The following is a 22,137-nucleotide window of genomic DNA, read 5'->3' on the forward strand; positions in this document are numbered from 1 at the left end:
ACACAAGGGCAGCACGGTGGCGCAACTGGTAGAGCTGCTGCCTCTCAGCGAGCAGGTCCCTGGTTCAAACCCCGGTCCAGGGGCCTTTCTGGGTGGAGTTTGCATGTTCTCTCCGTGCATGCGTGGGTTTTCTCCGGGTACTCCGGTTTCCTCCCACAGACCAAAAACATGCATGTTAGGCTGATTGGTAACTCTAAATTGTCCCTAGGTGTGAGTGAGCGAGTGAATGGTTGTTTGTCTCGTTTGTCTCTATGTGGCCCTGCGATGGACTTGCAACCTGTCCAGGGTGTACCCCGCCCCTCGCACAGTGATTGCTGGACATGGGCACCAGCGACCCCCGTGACCCAAAATGGAACAAACGGGTAAAGATAATGGATGGATGGATATATATATATATATACTATATATATATATAGTATATATATGCATTTATATGTCCAATGTGCTGTAGATTTACACAGCTCTTTTTTTAGTGTACTGGTAGGAGTTGAACAGTCTTCATGGCCTAAAGACTGAAGTCCCTGAAGATTCCGAGGGACAAATAGCTTATTGAATCTGTCTGTGGATTTCACATGAAGTGAATCTTAAACATGTGTGAAAAAGAAGAAATATCCAAAGAACAATCTTAATTAAATGTTTTCAAATTTAAAGATTTTACCTTCAGGTTAAAAAGAAAATTTATTTTTACTGCATCTTGTTGTTTTGTTTTTCTTTTTCAGACTTGGAGAACTTTAAGACTCAAAGACGAAGCTCAGTGTCGGTACGCGAGGGTCAAGGGGTGGTTCTTCTGTGCGGCCCTCCTCCACACTCTGGAGGTAAATCATCCATGTTTGTTTTCACAAACAAAACTGACAACCATTCTAAAACGATGCAGAACAATGCATTTGGATGGTTTTTAACCCAAAGGTATTTGCTTTGACAGAAGCTACAATAGAAAATTCAAAGTTGAAGTAAAGCTTGTTTTTTTTAAAGATGTAAAATAAAATATATTAAAAAAAAAAATTAAAAGCATTTACAAATGTAGGATATTTACCAGTTTTATTTATGTGGACATACAAAAACTTGATTAGAAAAACTTTGGTTATAAATTATACAGTATATTTTATAAAAGTAGCCACAATTTAACTTAAATCATTTCTCTGTAGCTTTTTAAAAGACTTATAAGCATGATAAATAATAGAGGTAAAAACGAATTCTTTAAAATTAGCTGCACAAAATTATTTTCCTCTTTACAGGAGGACTGAATGATTTTTTGATTTTCCTTCAACCACATGAGAAAGTTAGAAAACAAACTACAAAGTAATTATTTAAATATTTTGTGGAGCTGTTGTAGAAAATGTAAAAAATTTTCTGTTCGAAGCTGTAATCCTCCTCTGTAAGTAAAATAGGCTGCAAGATTGTTTTATTTTCTGTCAGAAACATAAAGCTTAGGTTTGAGCAGTTTACCTCATATTCTGGTTCTTGAACTAAAGTTTGGGGTGGAGTCCTACAAAATGTGTTCATTATTGTTTGCTCTCAATCTGAACACAGTTTAAACCAGTTTGCTTTTTCTTTCAAGAACTAAATGAGATCAATACCAATTAAGGTCATAAAGAGATATTTTTGTTTAACGTGACATTTTTATCGGGCGGCACGGTGTCTCAGTTGGTAGGGCTGTTGCCTCTCAGTGAGAAGGTCGCCAGTTCAAATCCCGGCCCGGGACGTTTCTGGGTGGAATTTGCATGTTCTTTCTGTGCATGCGTGGGTTTTCTCCAGGTACTTTGGTTTCCTCCCACAGACCAAAAACATGCATGTTCGACTGATTGGTAACTCTAAATTGTCTCTAGGTGTGAGAGAGTGAATGGTTGTTCGTCTCGTTTGTCTCTATGTGTCCCTGTGATGGACTAGAGACCTACATGATCACCAGTGACCCCCGCAATCCAAAAAGGCAGATGCGGGTAATGATGGATGGATGACATTTACATCTTACAAATACTAACAGTGGAAGAAAATGTTTTAATACCTTCAGAAATCCGCTATAATACACATGGTTTTCTCCATATTTTCACATAACTATCAAACTTTCTTTAGACATTTTTGCAGTCAGGTCAGGTGGTCGCTGTCAGGTAGATGGTGCATCTGTGTGTTCCTGTTGGTTGCTCAGGTTGGGTTTTTGGTGGTCCCCCCTCTCTTGGATCAATTTGGGCCCCACGTTTGGTGTGGGGCCCACTCCCCCCGGTCGTGCCCCCCTTTGGCGGGGGACCCCCTTGCCGCCGGTGCATTGATGGCTCTCTGTGTCTGGGCTGGGTGGTGGGGTGCACGTCGGTCCGCCCTGGTTGCTGCCTGGCGGGGCCTGGGTGCCCTGGCTCTGTCAGGGCTCTGCTGGGGGGTGGTATGGCCTCGGGGCTTGGGGCTCGGTGTCCATGGCCGGATCTACCTGGGGGGGGGCATGGGTCGCCGGCCGGACCTGTGGGCTCGTCGCTGCAGCTTCCTGGAGGCTCTGCATTGTGGTGGCTGGGGTCACCCGGTTCTTTCCTCTGCTCCTCTCTGGGGGGGTGCGGTTCTCCCTGTTGGGAGACTCTTGGGGCTCCGGGCCTGTGGGCCGCTGTGTGTCTGTGGCTCTGGTCCTCCCTATGTTGCCATTGTGTCCTGGGGGGGCGGGTCTGTGGGCCCCCGCGTCCACTATTGGGCATTCTTTTGGAGAAATCTGGTGGTGGCGGGCGTGCTTGCGCGGGTGTTTGGATTCAGGTGTTTTGACAGATGCACGCTAGGTTGGGTAGTGGTAGAAGCTAGATGATTCCTTGTGCGATGTCGAATGTTTTGTGGTGATATTGTGGGTGGCATTGTGCTGTGCATGTTGTTTTGTCGTGGTGGTCTCTCGTCTTATCTATTTCTCTTTTATTATTTATTTATTCTTCTTTCTTCTCTTTCTTTAAAAAAAAATAAAAAATAAAAAATTGAGCGATGATGATAAGTTCATTGAAAACTTCACAATGTTTCTACACTTAAACTGAGCTCAAAAAAAAAAAAAGTCATTTTTGCAGTCAAAAGTGAAACAGGAAGTGACATCAAAGGAGAACTCCTTAAAAAAGGGAAACTCCCTGGTCTTTGTTCATTGAAATAATAGTATTTAAACTCAGACTCTTCTTTGCGTTTTTTGATAGTTACCAAAATAATTTAAAGACAGATCGGATTCTTCTCTCCTCTCTGTGCTTTTAGCCGTTGTAGCCCTGCTCTGTTTACATGCAAGTGTTCCTTGTTGTCATCACTTCCTGTTAATGAGCACATGACCATCTCAGCAACTGTTCATCTAAGTGCCATGCAACACATTTTTTTATTATCTGTCCAAATGTGCATTCATATTTATTACAAACATTTGATGTTGCAGGCACTTTCAAGCCTAACTTGAAAAAAACGTTTGTGCATGGTATGTTCAATTTTGAATATTGTGTAGAATGAGTTAAATAAATAATTTCAGTGCAATAAAAACTGTAATGAATAAAACCTTAATAAACTTTAGAGGTTGTGGAACCAGCTTCACTCTCCATGTTTCAGACTGTCAGTTTAACAGTGTCATAAAAATGCGCTTCGAGCAGCGCTCCGAGCAGCGCTCCAAGCAGCGCTCCGAGCAGCACTCCGATGCTCTGTTGATTCATTCACGTTATAATCTAGCTGTTTTTGTTACTTTTTTGCCATCTTATTTGTATTTTTTTTTATTAAATATCTGTATGCCTTTTTATAACTGTCTATTGTTGTCGTTGTCCATTTTTGTCATTCTTTGTTGAAATCAGGTCTCTTTTTTAAATAAGTCCTCGAGGATCAATGGGATTAACCTGTCTAAATAAAGATTGAAAAAATTATGATTCTTCATTTGATTAATTATATTTCTAATAAAACTTCAAATAAATAAATAAATAACACATTTGGTCTCCGCATTTAGAGGAATATTCATTTTTTATGATACAGAATTAATAGATTCTAATTCAGTGACTGAGTTATGATTATTAAAGGGTAAAAACAATAATTAAGTTGTTGCTGGTCTGTAAACTGGCAGGTTGCTTTAACGAGTGTAAAACAGTAAGTGTTGCAAAGTGAGGAGCAAGTATTACCCTTCTTCCTTCATTCACTCATATGTTACAACTCATTAAAAGTCTTTGAAAAACTACCTTTGAGACAAAACATTGTACAAAGTATATGTTTCTTTCATTTAATTGTATTACCATTACTACATCTACTGGGGCCGAGGTAGCTCAGTGGTCAGTGCTGCTGTCTTGTAATCCTGATGTTGCAGGTTCAAGCCCAGGTTCCATCAGGTGGGGCCATCCATCCATCCATTATCTTCCACTTGTTCCAAAGTCAGGTCACCGGTCAGCAGCTGGAGCAGGAAGGTCCAGACATCTCTTTCCACAGCCACCTCTTCCAGTTCTTCTGGGGGACCCCAAGGCATTCCCAGGCCAACTGAGAGGCATAGTCTCTCCAGCATGTCCTGGGTCTTCCCTGAGGTCTCCTCCCAGTCAGACACGCCCAAAGCACCTCCCTAGGGAGGTGTCCATGGGGCATCCTTGCCAGATGCCTGAACCACCTCAACTGGTTCCTCTCGATGTGGAGGTCAGCGGTTCTACTCTGAGTCTCTCCTGGATAACTGAACTTCTCACCCTGCCTCTAAGGGAGAGTCCAGCTACCCTGCGGAGGAAACCCATTTAAACCACCTGTATCCACAATCTCATTCTTTCAGTCACTAAAAAGTAGACAACTGACAGGCTGGAGAGATGCCGTGCTTCACGGTAGTCACAATTAATCAAACAATTAATCAAACAATTAATCAAATAATTAATCAAAATCAAACAAGATCTATTTCTTAAAACATAACTTTTTGGACTATATACTTGCCTTCTATTTTTTTCTTTTTGATGATTTTTGGCTGTCCGTCGTTGGCTCTGCGGACTGCTGGGGCTGTGGAATCTGGCCGTCTGGGCGTTGAGCCTTTGGGCGGTGGCTGCTGAGGAGCAGCTGTGGTGGAGTGGCTGGTGGGTCTGGAGACTGGGCGTCGGCCTTTGGATTTGGTTCGCGGGGCTGCTGTTTGCCGGGACGTGTGGGATCCGCGTGAGTGCTGGGAGCGGATAAACCAACGAGGATCCTGCGGGTCGCTGGGCTGTAGGAACTGGTCTTCTTACGTCGGATTTGGGGGCTGCGGCTGCGGTGTTGCAGCGGAGGTCTTGGGACTCTTGGCGTCGTGACCAGGTCTCGGATTTGGCTGAAGGTTTGTGGAGATACTGCCATCGGGCAGAACGTTTGTTTTAAGAAATGTCAAGTAAATCCAAACAAAAAAAAACAAGAGCAGCTTGATCATAGTTTGGATGACATGGAGGAAATTAAAAAAATCCTTGAACTTCATGAGTTCTGAATTAGTGAAACTTACATCACAACAGGAACTCCTGATGGGTTTGTTCGAGGAGGTTAAAAAATTGAAATTGCAAATAGGAATTAAAGATAAAAAAATAATGGATCTGGAACAAAAGATTGATGACTTGGAACAGAACACAAGACAAGATAACCTTGTCATAACGGGACTGGAAGTAAAGACTCGGTCATATGCAAAAGTGGCTGCTGGTGTAAAAACAACAGAAGATGCATCACAACAAGAGCTACAGACTCTGGAGGAGCAGGTGGTGGCTTTTTTACAGGACAAGGATATTGATATAGATCACAATGATATTTCAATATGTCACACCCTGCCCAGCAAAACAGAAAAAAACAAACCAATAATTGTTGTAAGATTTATTAGCAGAAAAACAAGAAATAATGTAATGGTACAGGCTAGAAAACTGAAGGGAACAAAAGTTTATATAAATGAACATCTAACAAAGAAAAATGGCAATATTGCTCGTGAAGCAAGGTTGTTAAAAAAACAGAACAAAATAGTATCAACATGGACAAGAAATGGAAAAATTTGGATTAAAGTACAGGAAGGTTCACAAGCTAAAATAATACAAGAGTTAAAGGATTTGGAAAGATTGAGATGAGCTTAGGAGATGATGATATATTGTATTATGAAATATTTTGTACATAAAATCGACAAAACGAACACCCTGATGAAAAAATACATTGAATCATGACGATGTACGATGAATCAGAATTTAAAATATATAATGTAGAAGATGTTATTGATAGAAATCTTTTTCCAGTTGTAAAAGGTAGTGAATATTATAATGTAGAACAGTTCAACAAAATTAATATGACAAATGGAGCACTCTATAATTCATTTAAATTGTAGAAGCATTAATGCAAATATATCTAAGATATCAGATTACTTAAAAAAAATTAATAACACTTTTACAATAGTAGCACTCTCAGAAACATGGCTAAATGATGGAAACATAAATAATGCTTATATTGAAGGATATGAATTATTTCACATGAATAAGAAAAATAAAAAAGGTGGAGGAGTGGCTCTGTTTGTCAAATGTGGAATAAAGTGTAGATTGAATAGTGAAATGTCAATAATTGTTGACAATATAATGGAAATGATAACAATAGAAATAATAAATAAGAATAATAAAAACATAACAATAAGTTGTGTATATCGATCACCTGGATCAAAAATAGAGTCATTCACAGACAAAGTCATGGAGTTATTGGTTAAGAGTTGTAATAAAAAAGTTTTTTTGTGTGGAGATTTTAATATAGATCTAGGGAATATAACTGATTCATATAACATTGGTACATTTATGGATTCAATGTATAGTTTGAGTTTTTTCCCGCTGATATCAAATCCAACGAGAATCACAACACATAGTGCTACAGTAATAGATAATATTTTTATAAATATCACAGATGGTGATGTGATAGGTGGTATTCTGATGACTGATTTAAGTGATCATTTACCAATTTTTACAATTTACAAAAATGATGAAATTTATAAAAAACCAATTATAAGAAAGAATAAAATAATAAACACATCCAAAAAAGCATTAGACAAATTTAAAGATGATTTAGATAAACAAAATTGGGAAGATGTGTATGTTGATGATGCGAACAAATCTTATGATAAGTTTATGAACATTCTAGATGTTTTGTATAAAAAAAATTGTGTGCAAAATAATTATATAAAGAAAGATATTGTTGATCAACCATGGATTACGAAAGGATTGAGAAATGCATGTACAAAAAAGAATTATCTGTATTCATGTTTCTTGAAATCCAGAACACATGAGGCAGAAAATAAATATAAAAAGTACAAAAATAAATTAGTTGGGATCATAAGAAAACAAAAGAGGGAATATTATAGTGAGTTATTGCATAAAAGTAGTGGTGATATCAAGGCAACATGGAGAGTAATGAACAGTGTTCTGAAAAACACAAGGTTAGTACGAGTCTTTCTCAATATTTTGTGGAAAATAATGTGGAAATCCATGATGAAAATCAATGAAATCGTAAATGGATTTAATAATTACTTTGTAAATGTTGGATCTAACCTTGCAAATACAATACCAAAAGTGGATAAAAATGTGAGTTATTTAATCAGTGATTGTGTTAACAGTATGTTTCTAAAGGGAACTGACAAAGAAGAAATAATGAAGGTAGTTAAAACATTTACTGACAAAAGATCAAAAGACTGTGAAGACATGGATATGATGGTTGTAAAAGAAATAATAAGTCATGTTATTGAGCCATTTACATATATATGTAATTTGTCATTTTCAACAGGAATATTCCCAGACAGAATGAAAATAGCTAAGGTAGTTCCTCTTTTTAAACATGGTGACAAATGTGTATTTAACAACTACAGACCTATATCTTTGTTGCCACAATTCTCAAAAATTCTAGAAAAATGATCTGTGACCAGATTTGACCTATTTCTTGATAAAAATAATATTTTAAGTAATAGTCAGTATGGGTTCAGATAAAAAAATTCAACATCCATGGCTCTTATGGAATTGATGGAACAAGTTACTACAGCTATAGATCAAAAACAACATTGTATAAGTATATTTGTCGATTTAAAAAAAGCATTTGACACAATTGACCACACCATTCTGATTAATAAATTAAAAAAATATGGTATTAGAGGACCAGCTTTGCAGTGGATATGTAGTTATTTAAAAGACAGAAAACAGTTTGTACAAATAGACGATGTAAGATCTAACCCAAGCAGTATTTCATGTGGAGTGCCACAAGGCTCTGTACTTGGACCTAAGTTGTTTATTTTGTATGTAAATGATTTGACGGAGGTGTCCAGTACCCTTAAATGTGTTCTCTTTGCTGATGATACCACTTTCTTTTATTTGGGTAAAGACTTGGAACTGATGTTTGAGTTGATGAAGATGGAGTTTGTCAAAATACAAAATTGGTTTAAATTAAACAAGTTATCATTGAACCTTGATAAAACTAATTATATGATATTTAGTAAAAAAAAAAAAAAGATAACTGTCGATGTTCCTTTTAGAGTTGATGGTGTTGAGATATGCAGAGTAGGTGAGGTGAAATTTTTGGGTGTAATTATTGATGATAAACTGTCATGGAAACAGCACATAAATTCTGTAAAAACTAAAATATCTAAATCCACCGCAGTACTGTATAAAGTAAGGGACTTGTTGAATGATAAAGCCTTGTATTTGCTGTATAATACAATTATAGTCCCGCATTTAATTTATTGTGTTGATGTTTGGGGAACAGCATGTAAAACTATAACAATGCCTATTTTTATTTTGCAGAAAAGAGCTATAATAATTATCACAAGAAAACATTATTGTCATCCATCTAGTATTTTATTTTATCAATTGAAATTACTGAAGTTTTATGATTTGGTTAACTATAATATTCTTTTATTACTGTATAAAGCTCAGAACTACACACTACCTTCAAACATTCAAACGTATTTTGTAATAAGGAAAAGTTGCTATAATCTTAAGGGAACAGACATTTTTGTTAAACCACAGTACAGAACCAGTTTAAAGGGGCGGTCTACTTCAATTCAGGGAATAGGTCTGTGGAATAGTTTGGAAAACGATGTAAAAAAAGTAAGGTCATTGCCTATATTTAGGAAAATGATTAAGATTAAAATTTTGGAAAGATACATATAAATACGTAAAATTGTGATGAGTTAATTATTTTGTTATATTACTTATAGATGATTATTGTTTGAATTGATTGTTTGAATTGATTTTGTTTTAAACAAGGGGCAGATATGATAAGATTTTTTCTTCTTCTGCTACCTTTCATTTTATGACGTGTTTTTTTTTTCTCATTTGGTTTCTAAATTGTTTTTGTGTTTTAAAGATGAAATGAATAAAAATGACAAACAAACAAACAAACTACCCAGAGCTCGTGAGCATAGGTGAGGGTAGGAACATAGACCAATCGGTAAACAGAGAGCTTTGCCTTACAGCTCAGCTCCCTCTTCACCACAATGGACCGGTACAGAGTCTGCAATACTGCAGATGCAGCACCAATCAGTCTGCCAATCTCATGCTCCATTCTTCCATCACTCGTGAACAAAACCCCAACATACTTGAACTCATCCACTTGAGGCAGAACCTCACTCTCGACCTGAAGAGAGCAATCCACTCTTTTCTGGTTCAGGACCATGGCCTCAGATTTGGAGGTGCTGATTCTCATCCCAGCCACTTCATACTCAGCTGTGAATCACTCCAGTGAAAGCTGAAGATCACAGCACAATGATGCCAACAGGACCACATCATCTGCAAAGGGCAGAGATGGAATCCTGAGGCCACTAAACCGGAAACATTCTGCCCCCTGGCTGCACTGAGAAATTCTGTCCATAAAAGTTATGAGCAAAATTGGTGACAATGGGCAGCCCTGGTGGAGTCCAACTCCCACCCTAAAGGAGTCCAACTTACTACTGGGAATATGAACCAAATTCTAGCACTGCTTATATAGGGACTGAACAACCTGTAACAATGGGCCACCAATCCCATACTCACGAAACACCCCCCACAGTGTACCTCGAGGAGCATGGTTGAATGCCTTCTCCAAGTCCACAAAACACATGTAGACTGGATAGGTAAATTCCTATGACCCCTCGAGGACCCTAGTGAGGATAAAGAGCTAGTCCAGTATTATACGGCCAGGACGAAACCTGCATTGTTCCTCCTGGATCTGAGGCTCAACCAACGATTGGACTCGCTTCTCCAATGAATAGATGTTACCAGAGAGGCTAAGGAGAGTAATGCCCCTGTAATTGGAGCACACCCTCCGGTCCCCCTTTTTGAAGAGGGGAACAACCACCCCAGTCTGCCAATCCAGTGGCACTGCTCCAGATGTCCACGTGATGTTGCAAAGGCACAACATCCAGAGCCTTTAGGAAATCAGGGCAAATCTCATCCACCCCCAGAACCCTGTCGCCATGGAGCTTTTAAACTACCTCAGCAACCTCAGCCCCGGTTATGGACAGACCAACCCTAAAGTTCCCCAACTCGACTGCCTCCATGGAAGACGTACCAGTGGGATTGAGAAGGTCCTAGAAGTATTCCTACCACCTCCCGATGACATCACTGGTTGAGGTCAACAGCACTCCAATGTCACTGAACACAGTTTCAGTAAAGCACTGTTTTCCCCTCCTCAGCCACCTGATAGTTTGCCAGAATCCCCTCAGAGCCAACCAAGAGTTGGCTCTGAGGGGAATGATTGATTGATGATCTGAGTTGCCTCATTCAGGGTCTCACTGAAGTCCTCCCACATCCGAGCTTTTGCCTCAGCAACAGCCAAGGCTGCAGACCGCTTGGCCCTCCGGTACACTTCAGCTGCCTCCAGAGTCCCAACAGCCAACAAGGACCGATAGGACTCCTTCTTCAGCTTTACAGCCTCCTTAACCCGGGGTATTCACCACCGAGTTCGAGGATGGCCACCGCAAGAAGCATCGACAACCTTGCGACCACAGCTCAAGGCAGCCACTTTCACAATTGAGTCATGGAACATTGCCCACTCAGGCTCAGTGTTTCCTGCCTCAGCTGGGATGCAGTTAAAGCTCTCCCAGAATTGTGAGCTGAAGCTCTTTATGACAGATTCTTCTGCCAGGCATTCCCAGTAAACCTAGCTTGGGTTCAGATCAGAGAGGCCGTTTCTCTCAGTCACGCTCCTCCAGGTCACACTATCATTACCCATGTGGGCGTTGAAACCCCCCAGCAAAATAAAGGAGTCCCCAGTTGGTACACCTTCCAGCACCCCTGCCAAAGACTCCAAGAAGGCCGTATACTCTGAACTGCTGTTTGGTGCATAGGCACAAACAACAGTCAGACCCGTCCTGCAACCCGAAGGCACAAGGAAACTGCTCTCTCATCTACCGGGGAAAACTCCAACACAGAGGCACCAAGTCGGAGGGCTAAGAGTATACCCACACCAGCTTGGTGCCTCTCATCATGGGCAACTCCAGAGTGGAATAAAGTACAGTCCCTCTCAAGGAGATGAGTTCCAGTGCCCATGGTGTGCGTCGAGGTGAGCCCAACTATATCTAGTCATTACGTCTCAGCCTCACGCACAAGCTCAGGATCCTTCCCCACCAATGAGGTCACGTTCCATGTCCCAAGATCCAACTTTTGTAAGCCATGGTCAGAGTGCCAAGGTCCCCACCTTTGGCCATTGCCCATGGATTCATGCACCTGACTCATATTCCCCCTCCTGCAGGTGGTGGGCCCACAGGAAGGCAAATCCATGTTGCTCATTCGGGCTGAGCCCGAACAGGCCCCATGGGTAGAGACTTGGTCACCAAGCACTCGCTGACGAGCCCCACCCCCAGGCCTGGCTCCAGGGTGGGGCCCCGGTAACCCATGGCCAGGCAAGGGACATGGAGTTCCTTACTGTTTCATGTCCATAAGAGTCTTTGGTCAGGTGGAGCATCCGGTTTAAAATAAATACCAAATCTTTCATGTGAATTCACTTGCTGTGGTGACCCGAGCAGCCAAAAGAAACTTACTTACCATTAATACATCTATGAAGGCAAAAAAAAAAAAAAGCATAACTAAAGAATATGAATTTTGCATTGCATTAGAACTAAATGCATATTTTAGCTAACAGGTGCCAACAGGCTAATTGTTATAGGTGTTGCTTATGGAGCTTGTGCAGTGATGCCACCAGGAATGTATTCTGCCATGATGGACTGCAAGTTGTTGTGTATTGTTTTCACCTATGCCCATTTAGCATAAAGTAGCAACACAAAGCAGAGTTGATTGCGTAGACATCTGGCAGAGACTAACACAGAGATTGACTTTTGCAGATATTAATGTCAAGATTCTTTATTTGGCTCCCTTGGGATACATTTTGCTCTGCCTTAGTAAGCACTGCTGCACAGAATACAAAAATGTTTGATGAATTAAAACCACAAGGAACAATAAATACAATAATAATAAAAACCTATCAGTAATAAATAATGGAAAACAAAGTGCAAAGATGTAACATTTTAAACGGGGCAGAATAAGCCATTCATAAATTACTAAATACTAAATTTGATTTCTTCATTAATAACCTTAATAGATAAAAGGGACAAATTAATGTTTTTACCTGTTATATCTACACAGAGTAACCCTGTACCTCCTACCCAAGATTAGCGGTGTGAATTATGTGTGCAGGACATAAGAGCTGTCAGTTCAGATGTTCACCTGTGAAATTACCATCTGGTTAAGAGCTACTGGAGGTTAAAGAAGCGTGACCCATGATCTTACCTGCTATTTTTATTAGATTGTGAATGCGAGGTTTAGATTTGACTGTTAAGCATAACAGATCAACTGTTATATAACTTTTATAATTGTATAACTGTTACCTGCTATTTTTATTAGATTGTGAATCTGAGTTTTAGATTTGACTGTTAAGTTCCCAAACCAGCTGGTAGTGCAGGAAGAAAGGATGGACTCTATTGTTGCTCTGTAGAAAATTAACTTTATGTTTATGTTTATGATGTCATGTTGATGGATTCTGGCAGAAATGGTGGCAACATGTGTCTGCCAGGTTGTCACTATCAATAAAAATGCCTAGGTATTTGTAAGAAGACATCTGTTTAAATGGTAAATGTGGTAAATGGGCTGTCTTGATAGCACATTTCTATCTTATCAAGACACTCAAAGCACTTTTACACTACAATCTGTGTCCTCATTTCATTTTTTCTTTTTCATTTACCCTTTATTATACAGGTAGTCTCATTGAGCCATGAGAGCTCATTTTCAAGAAAGACCTGTTTAGGGAGCAGATGGGGGTTAAGGGCCTTGCTCATGGGCCCAGAGAGGGGCGAATGAGGGTGGGGGCAGGTGTGGGTGCTTAACCTACCCCACCCACATTTTTGATGTTGTCAGTACCGAGGGTTGAACCAGCGATCTTCTGAACACAGGCCCACCTTCTCTAACCTCTGCCCCACCACTCCCCCATTTACCCATTCATGCAGCACTCTACTTGATCTATACAAAGCTAACTGAACAAATCATTCTAAAGAGATAGATCAGTAAGAAGTCTATGGTTGTTGTACCAATACACAAACTTGTCCACAGCAGCTCAGTGGGTGGAGCAGTTGAGAGTCTTGGTGAGTAGGCTGATAGTAATTCCCTCAATGCAAACTGAACTAGGCAAAAAGGGCCTTTTCCTACTCCACTCCTGTTTCCTGGAATATCTTGCAAAAAGATCTGAAGCTCTCGACCTTGACCTCTCTAAGTGGCTTCAAACATCTGCTAAGTTCATGGCAAAAACCAACGCAGATATGTTCCTGTTTTTAGTAATTGTACCACTTTATAATGTAGCTGTTTTTTTTCTTTTCTTTAATTAATGTAATTTCCTTCCATTTATTTTTTTCAATTTATATGCCTTATTTTATGATTGTCTACTGTTGTCTTCATTCTTTGTTAAAACAAGTCTCTCTTGTAAATGAGTCCTTGAAGCTCAATGACACTAACCTGTATAAATAAAGGTTGAATGAATTAATGAATAATAACAGTGTCTGAACACTTTACAACATACTCATTTGAGTCCCTGTTGCCTCCATGCACAGCCTATCAACATTCCACATTCGACCCATAGAGCAGGACACCCTGATCTCACAAGTTGAGATAGAGCCAGTCAGAGTCAGGGACATACAAATGTTTGATTGGTATGCCCAGACTGGAGACTGATTCAGGCAGCAGGGAAGTCCACATCAAAAAAGGTAATCTATCATATTGTTGGTTTGTGGAAAGAAGACATCCAATACCAGCAATGGAAGGGTTAGCCCCACACAAACACAAAGGTTTTCAACAAATCCATTTTTATACTTGTCAACTTAAACCAAGTGTATTTACTTTTTACCTGTTCAGGGAGTTCCTAAATTTGGCCAACTTGTAATGTAATCAAATATAATCACCATGAGTCATCCTTTTGCATCATAGTGGCGCAGATGGTAGAGCTGCTGTCTCTCAACAAAAAGGTTGCCGGTTCAAATCCCAGTCCGGGGTCTTTCTGGGTGGAGTTTGCATGTTCTCTCTATGCATACGTAGCTTTTCTCCGGGTACTCCTGTTTCCTCCCACAGATCAAAAAACATGCATATTAGGCTGATTGGTAACTCTAAATTGTCCCTAGGTGTGAATGAGAGAGTGAATGATTGTCTTTATGTGTCCCTGTGATGGACTGGAGACCTGTCCAGGATGTGCCCCGCTTCTCACACAGTGACTGCTGGACATGGGCACCAGTGACCCCCACAACCCAAAAAGGAAGAAGCAGGTACAATATAATGGATGGATAGAGTCATCCTTTAGTCAAATATTTGTGCTAACTGAGCTCTAAGATCTGAAGTTGAACATTCAAAAGCTAAAGGTTCCTTGTTACTTAGCTTAGCACTGCTAAGCTAATGAGCATACCAAATAAAGGTCCATTGTTTTTTCTATTTACGAAGTGTTAAAAATTATAGCAAGTCAGATTTTCTGGTGTTGTAGTCTTTTGTCAAGTACATTGAATGTACTAATATTTCCAAAATCAAAGGACACTGATTGTCACAATCCTTGTGTTTTAGACCCATTTGCAGGCAGGCAAGTGAAGGCAGAGGTTTAAATAAAATGATTTATTTAAACAACAAAAACAAACGGCTGACAGAGCAGCACAAAAACTTACTCCAGCTAAATACAGAGCAAAATCATCAGACAGACGGACGGACGGACAGACGGACTGATGGAAACAGGACAGGCAGAGGAGGACTGAGAAGTCTGTGCAGAACAGAACAATGACCGGACATTTGTGTAGTGAAGAGGAGAGATTTAAGTAAGGCTGAGGGAGAGAGAGATAATGAGTGCACCTGGGCAGGTAGCTGATTGGGGACAGGCGAGAATGATCAAGACTGGAGAGGCAGACTGAGGAGTGAATGAGAGTGACAGAAAACAGACAGAACAGAATCACAAAGGAGCAGAATGAAAAGTATAAGAAGCAAAATGAAATAAACACAAAAGGCAGAAAAGGGGAAAACAGAAATACAAGACAGACCACAGACACAGACAGACTGTGTCACTTATAAAACAAAACTTTTCATGTTTACTTTGCCTTTGCAGCACATGTACTTTTTGAAGCTTCACCACCACTATTACTGGAACTGTGGCGCTGCTTTGATTACCTTCCTCTCAGCTGATAGCCATCTAACAGATAGAACTGATTTATAGGAGGGTTTATAGTGGAAATGCTACGTGCCAAGCATTGATTGTAGCTTAATTGTTTGGAGCTTGTATCCTTATGAGTTTTACCTGCAGTGACAAGCCCGGTGGCAATCTAGAATTTCTGATTTATTAGCAAATTGTTCATCCGTTTTGTTCTCTGTATTGTGAAAAGTTGCTTCACATCTGCCAATTTGTGCTGAAGTAATCCTATTAATGTTTGATATTTAAGACCAGCAGGGAAATAAAACCAACATGTCATCCACCTTCCTGGCTCATGAAAAGCCCACTATAGACACTTGTCTCTTTGCTAATAAACAGAGTTGATACAAGCTGTCAATTAGAAGTATATTTTAGAAAGATACACATCTCACTGTTATGAGGACTGCCATCACTTTGTCGTTCAGCTGCACGAACTAACCAGTGTCTTGGTTGTTATTGTCAGCCTTTCTGAATTAAGCAAATGCCACACTATAATTTGAAATGTTGTCTCCACAGCCTTCACATATAATGTTTGAGCTTTGGCACCAAATTTGTGAGATCCTGTTCTAGATTTAATGAAAGATTATCAAAACCAGTCTGGCAGTATGCACTGTATCGGCACACAAAAGTATTTGCTTTGTTTTGTTTTTTTGTTTTCTTGTTTTTTTTGAATGTCCAGAGGACCAGATTGAACTTTTTTGGATTTTTCTACCTGGATTATTGAGCATGTATCAGGACACACAACAGTATGTTTCTAACAAAGTTAAGTCATGTCCCCTGGACAGATAAAAAAATATGGTTGAAACGTTTTGTCTTTTATCCAAAAGACTTCTTCAGTCTGAGGAACTGCAACAAACTCAGTCATCAATAGCACCTTCTCATAGAGGATCAATCAGTTTGTTGTTGACATCCAGAACTAGCTGTTCACATGATAAAGGAGGAACCATCAGCCTAACGACCAATCATTTGTGCTCTGATGGCTGCTTGCTATTCACAGAGGGCTGAGTGATAATGTGATGCTAGTGATACTATATACAGAGAGACCAGTTCCGAAAGAACATACATCTCGGTGGTGCAGGAGGACCGTGAAGAGAGAGATGTTGGAGCAACTACTAACTTAAAATTCTCCTAATTTCTTTTTTCCCAATCCAATCAATGTTTAAGCAACATTAAGCAAAGGAGTGGCAGGCTGTACGAGCCAGATAAACAACATGACACCAGCACCCAGGATGGCAAGACAGAGGAAGGGCACAGAGTTCGGTTAATGTATTTTTAATAAATGGTAAATGGATTGTACTTATATGGTGCCTTTCTATCTTATCAAGATACTCAAAGCGCTTTACACTACAATCTGTGTCCTTATTTACCCATTCATACAGCACTCTATTAGATCTCTAGTTAATTGAACAAATCATTCTAAATAGACTAATCAGTGCTTTATTACATTCATACACTGATGGGACTGATGGGACACACATCGGAGGCAACGAGGGGTTCAGTGTCTTGCCCAGGAACACATCAACATGTGACTGCTGGTGTATTCGAACCCCCAACTCTTGCATTGGAGGATGATGGCCCTAACCACTCAACCACAGATAGTGGCAGAGTGTTTTTTGGCACTTTTTGACACCCTCAATAGTCTTCAGTTTCTTACCAGTGTTTGTGTGACGCAGTTTATGTTGTTGATTAAATTAAAAAAATTAAACCTGATGTCTTCATTTTCAACTTTAATAACATGAAATATGTTTTATATCATACATCAGCATGTGAAATATACGCCTGCCTCAACAGGCTCGTTGAATGATTTCAAACTCTATCTGACTGGAGTCTCTTCCCAACCCAGATGTCGGTCGCAGCAACTACATTCTGGGGTAGATTAACTATGAGACCCAAAATATATTCCATCATTCATAGCACAGAAAGCTGTATGTTATACTCCGGCACCATTGCTGTTGATAGAAATATGCCGTTGGTCCATGCGTGCGTGAAATATACGCCTGTAGTGCATATGTACTTTTACAGCTCTGCGGGACTTTTGACACATCTGCGGGCCATGTATGTGTGGGTTTTCTCCAGGTACACCAGTTTCCTCCCACAGACCAAAAACATGCATGTTAGACTGATTGGTAACTCTAAGTTGTCCCTAGGTGTGAGTGAGAGAGTGAATGTCTGTCTCGTTTGTGTCCCTGCGATGGACTGGAGACCTGTCCAGGATGTCCCCCACCTCTTGCACAGTGATGGCTGGATATGGACACCAGTGACCCCTATGACCCAAAAAGGATGAAGCAGGTAAAGACAATGGATGGATGGATGGATTCTTTATTCTATTTTCTTTAGTACACAGAGACAAGTTAGAGACAACACATGCATACGAAAGTAATGAAATTTTCATTTCTAGTGAGTATAAGTAACCTGTGGGAGTGATAAAATATCACAAAACCAATGATGGAGTAATGATACAGACTATAAACACACATTTAGTACAAGTTTGACATTATTTTCCTTAATCCCACTGTTCATGTGATTAGAAACACTATATTAAACTGTAGTGAAAAAGTGGAATGACTGTTTCACTCTCAACTTGTGGCATAAATCTAAAAAGGAGCTCAGTCATCAACCTTCAGTTTTGCTCTCATTTTATTACAAATGTTTTGGCCTATCAGGATATATTCTTCTTTATGTGTTTCAAATAAATTTAATGAAACAAGGTGACTAATGAAAAAAGTCTGACAGAACCACAAGGAATTTAGAATGTGAAAAACTTAAGAATTTCACAGGATGTGGGTCACCTACATGGGGAATAAGTGATATCAAATTGCAATTTTGTATTAATGAAATGTAGCTTTCTTGATTCTGGTGGGGGTTTGAACTATTAAAGGAAAGACGTTCTTGTCTTGACTATTTTTATTCAGTTAGAATAAAATAGGGATGGTTTGCTGGTACATTTATTGTATTTCAAACTTCCCTTATTAGGGTGAGATCAAATTGAAGTCCTAAATGAGTCATTTATTTTTGTTTCTGTGTATAATAAAGATCTAGCATTTCTTGAAGGGATGCATATCCTTTGCCATCTTTCATGCCTGTAGTAAGCTCAAGTGCTTTGTTAGTTTCAGAACTGTTTTACATTTAGTCCAAAAAGTACAGCTATGATAATCCACGGTCATCTTCTTCTCCACATTGAACATGATTCTGGCTAACATTGCCCTCTGGTGATCAACTCCTAAATTAGATATCTATACTTATCCCCTCTTAAGAGGGAGTGATGGCACATAGGTTAGAGAAGGCAAGCCTCAGAAGGTCGCCAGTTCAACTCCCAAGACAGACAACATCAAAAAGTTTGTGGGAAAAAGGAAGCACCCACACCTGCCTCTACCACATTTGCCTCACTCTGGGCCCTTGAGCAAAGCCCTTAACCCCCACCATCTGCTCCCTCGGGCACTCTAGATGGCAGTTCTCTGCTCCACACAGAGGGCTGTGGAAGCTCAGTGGTCTGTGGTTGCGTCAGGAAGAGCATCTGGCGTAAAAGCCACTTCCAAGTCTTTGTGCGAGTTTGTTCACTGTGGTGACTCCTGAAGAAGGGTAGAGAGAAAAAAAAATAAAAATCTATCCCACCTTAAGCAGAAGGTTAGTATTTTTTTTTTCAACAAATCAAACCTTCAGCAGGATCTGGCATGTGGTTTTGGTTTACACATTAACAAGTACATCAACTCAATGAGTATTTTTATTTTATTTTAAGTCAAATTCTTCATGATAACTTTGCAACTTACTCTTTCTTTTTGACTTCCTTCATATTTGTCCTTCAATCTATATACTTTCCTTTCATCTATTTCCTCTGTTTTTGGCCACTGAGGCTTTCTTGAAATAGTCACTTCTGTGTATTGCATATGCACCTCTTGTAGCCTGATTGGATTTGTCTCAAGCTGCCTTGTCGCTGAGTTGTTCCCTAAAATCTAGTGCAGAATGTGAATTTGATCCACACGTGGTCTGACAACACCCGATCTACCAGCATCACCTTGTAGGATACAGGTCGAGTAACAGACTCAAGTCCACACAGAATTTTTCCTCTGACAACTCATGTCCTTTTGCTTTTGGGCTGTGATCATCCACTTGGCTTTCTTGGTCATCTGCACCTTTTTGTTGAGCTCAAGGTATATTTTTGTCCACTGTGTACTACAACTTTCTCTCTAGAAGTAGTTCTGCTGTTCACCATCTCATTGTGCTCTGAGGTGTCACTCTGTAGCTAAGCAACACTACCTACTCTAGTGGACAGTGACCCTTCAGTATTTTTTTCATTGTTCTCTGGAATATTTGAACTGTTCTCTCTGCCATCCTAGTGCTGGAAGCATGAGAGGGTGCTGAGGTGACACAATGAATACCATTCCTTTACAAGAAATCTTAGAACCACAAAAACAAGTTGCATTATTGGACACCATAACTCTGGTGGGCTATTACTGAAACTGGTGTGCAGGCACTCTACATGTATTGCTGCATTTGAAGTTGCATTATTCACTGGATAAACAGACATCTACTTGTAATGTGCATCAATGAGAACCAAAAATGTTTTCCCATGACTGGTATGGCATAATCAATGTTTACCCTACTCTAAGGTTTGTCTGGCCAATTCCAGGAATGCAGTGGTGCAGGTGAAGGGACATTTTTGTTTATTTGACATACTGTGCAATCTTAACAGAGTTTTAATATGATTGGCCATCTTTGGCCATCATACAAAATGTTTGGCCAGCACTTTAATTCGGGAGATTCCAGGGTGACGTTGGTGTACCTTTCTCAAAATGTTGTTTTGTCCTATGTTTTGGCACTATTACTTTTATACCCCACAAAACACTGCCATACTGGATATTCATGTTCCTCTTTATGAATTGTGCAACCTCACTTATTTCCAGTGCTGATGACCAGCATTTTGGCATCATTTCTCTTATATAAGGGAGACTGGGTCATTATCTGTCACAACTAATCTTATGTTTGAACTCTCCAGCATGGAGAGCTCTGGGTGCTAAGAAAGAGCTTCCAAATTACTGGGCTACTACAGCAACAGTAATTAGAGAAGCGGGCAGGAAAAGTACTTGGTGTGTCATCTGGACAGAGAATGGATGCTAAGGAAACCTGGTGGTGGAAAAGTGAAGTACAGGACATTATTCAAAGAAAGAGGTTAGCCAAGAAGAAAATAAGAGTGAGAGGACAGAAGAGAGGAGACAGGAATATAAGGACATGCAATGTAGACCAAAGAGGGAGGTAGCAAAGGCAAAGCAGAAGGTGTATGATGAGTTGTACGGGAGGCTGGACATTAAGAGGGTGAGAAGGACTTGTACTGATTGGTGAGAAAGAGGGATCAGGCTGGGAAATATGTGCAGCAGATTAGGGTTGTTAAAGAAGGGGCGGCTGTGGCAGAGTGAGTAGAGGCAGCTGTGGCTGAGTGGTTAGAGCAGTCGTCATCCAATTTGAGAGTTGGGGGTTCGAATCCACCAGCAGTCACATGCTGAAGTGTCCCTGGGTAGGACACTGAACCCCTCATAGCCTCTGATGTGTGTCCCATCAGTGTATGAATGTGATCTAAAGCACTGATTAGTCTCATTAGAATGGTTTGTTCATTTAGCTTTGTAAAGATCTATTAGAGTGCTGTGTGAATGGGTAAATGAGGACACAGATTGTAATGTAAAGCACTTTGAGTGTCTTGAAATAAGATAGAAAGGTGCTATATAAGTACAGTCCATTTACCATTTACCATTTGTAGTGGACTAAGCCTGATGTCAAAACTGACCAGATGGACAGAAACTGTCATTTCATTGATTTGAATCCAGAAATACAGTTTGACCCATCCTGAGACTTTCTGTCTTGAATTAATCAAGTGGAAAAGACAATTCTCTATGATCATTACTATTTTACAAATGTTTTGATAATCAAATTGTGTTAGTTCAAACAATGTTTACATGTTGAAGTCAACTACTCATTTTTATTTACTTAAACAGTAGTAATGATTTTTATTCCTCAATTCAAAGTGAAATCAAGTTAGAGTACATTACAGAGTAATGATTCAATTTCTTGATCGTCTGCTTTGAAAGGGAGCAAAGTTGTAAGTGTGTTAAAGTTCAAGCTTCGGTCAACTAGAAAGTTTACTGAAAAGAAATGTCATGTTTAACTTTTACAGCAAGATACAGGAGAGGTGGCACCACGAAGACTGGTTTTCTCCAACAATCTTTCTGTCTGTTCTTAAACAATCTTAATCTCTATCCTTGACTTTCCATAACACCTTACATCACAAACCACACCTCTGTTCTGGTCCATCCACCAATCAGAGGCTCTCAAACGAACCGTAAGTGGAGCCCATTTAAATATCGGCACTTCCTAGTTCAAAGGAGAAGAGTTCCAGAAGAGTTCTGGTAGAGAGTGCAGCTCTATTTGAAGCTGCTGTAAGCTCAGTCTTGAAGATGGAGCAGCAGTTCAAGTTTCAGAGCAGAAGAGTTCAAGAGTTTTGGGATCCAGAATGCAGAGAGTTTGGGAGTTCATGAATGCAAAACGCAGGCATTCATGGATGCTGCTAAACCAAACAAG

Source organism: Nematolebias whitei, chromosome 7, assembly GCF_014905685.2.
Source record: "Nematolebias whitei isolate Nwh7 chromosome 7, NemWhi1, whole genome shotgun sequence".
Taxonomy (NCBI): domain Eukaryota; kingdom Metazoa; phylum Chordata; class Actinopteri; order Cyprinodontiformes; family Rivulidae; genus Nematolebias; species Nematolebias whitei.